Below are 1,579 nucleotides of genomic sequence, written 5' to 3' on the forward strand. Positions count from 1 at the left end.
CCTTTTACTTCTGCAAGATAAAAAGAACTTAATAATCTTTGCAACAGCCCTATGAAGTAAGACTTTTCTGATTAGGATTATACTGATAGAAAAACTAGAGGGGAGGAGATGAGTCACAGGTTTAAATTATTGATTTTTGCAGTGTTCTCCACCCCTAATATAGCTAGGTCTTTGTGAGGGTTCAGCTGGGAAATAGGCAGCGGGGCCTGTGGGTAGTCCTCAAGAAGCAATTGGGGGGTGAACAATACAGGAACTCGGGTTATCAGAGTGCTGAGCTGGGATCCAGGTTGGAGGACTGAAACCAAGTTCCAGGAGGACAGAGAGAAAATCCAGAAGCAAGCTGAGATCAGAAACCAAGAGTCAGAGAGCCTGTGTCTAGTTTCAGGGAAGATCCAAGGTCTGGGTCAGGAAAAGCCAAAGCTGAATCAGGAGCCAGGAGGATCAGAAAGAGCAGCAAACATGAGGCTTGCTGGAATAGGCTGTGTCAGGGTATGCCTGCAGCCTCAGCCTGAAGATGTGCTTAAAAGGGTGAGTGGAGCTTGCGGTAGCCAATCTGCTTGCTTGCCTCCCCAGAAAACTAGGGCACCCTCATTAGTGAGGGGTTAGGGGCAGGTGTGGTGGCTCAAGTGCTTGGCCCAGTGGGGGCTGATTGATCAGAGGCCCTGACAATATTTAAGTAAAGTACTTAAGTCCATACCTGTTACCCTTATGTTATATCTTCAGCTAATTTAAATTATACAGTTCAGAATTTTTTTGGTGAAATTTATTGTTATGGTGTGAAAATGTTTGCTTAAAAAAGAATCTTTTTTGTGGAAAAGATTTGATTAATTCTAACAGGTTTCAAGAAGGTCTTTCAAATCTAGAATAGATATTCTGTCCCAAAGCAGACGCCCCCACTTCAGAATGACTTGGTTGTTGGGATGTGGAGACTTAAATTCACGTCCACTTGCCTCCTACATTGAATGTGAAGACCTAAACTATTGCACTATAGAGTCAATCTCTGGCTTTTTAGCCTAAATGAAGTTACTTTTACAAAGTACAACAGCTTCAGTAAGAAAGACGGAGACACTGTTCTTAAAGTAGCCAGTAGCTTGGTAGTTACAGTTCCTTTTAAAAGGTGTAAGATTGAGTTTTGAGTTGTTTTGAAGCCTGGTTTGGAGCCATGCCTAAGCTTGGTTTTGGCAGGTAAGTACCCTAATCACCAAGCCAGGGATATCAACTATATGGCTCACAGTGCCTCCTACTAGTAGGCCTTGGAATTGGGGGGCAAGGGATATTTGAATGTTTCAAGTTAAGGAAATACTTAAGAAACTTGCTGTATTGGATGCCCTATATGTATTTTACTGAGTTGTCACTTCTTGTGAAAATGGTCATTTGTTTTGCTTTTGAAAGATATGGGACACTGCAGGGAATATTATGGTACAATCTGATTCAAGTGCTTTCTGATTATGAGAAATTAAGTACATCAGGCTCATGGACTGAAGTGTACTACAGTTGAATTCTGTGAATCCCAGGCTTTGATGTAGCCTCATTTAATGAAAGTCATGGAAGTAAAAAAAAAAAAAAAAAAAAAAAGAAA

General features: G+C 41.2%; 1 protein-coding gene across 2 annotated transcripts in view; it reads left to right on the forward strand.

Annotated features, from left to right (window-relative positions):
- The window catches only part of RAD18 (RAD18, E3 ubiquitin protein ligase), a 149,037-nt gene that overhangs the window by 144,096 nt on the left and 3,362 nt on the right, over positions 1-1,579 (forward strand). The gene's annotated exons all lie outside the window — the stretch shown is intronic.

The sequence above is a fragment of the Gavialis gangeticus genome, unplaced genomic scaffold (assembly GCF_001723915.1).
Source record: "Gavialis gangeticus isolate Ggan-Ray unplaced genomic scaffold, GavGan_comp1, whole genome shotgun sequence".
Classification (NCBI taxonomy): Eukaryota; Metazoa; Chordata; order Crocodylia; family Gavialidae; genus Gavialis; species Gavialis gangeticus.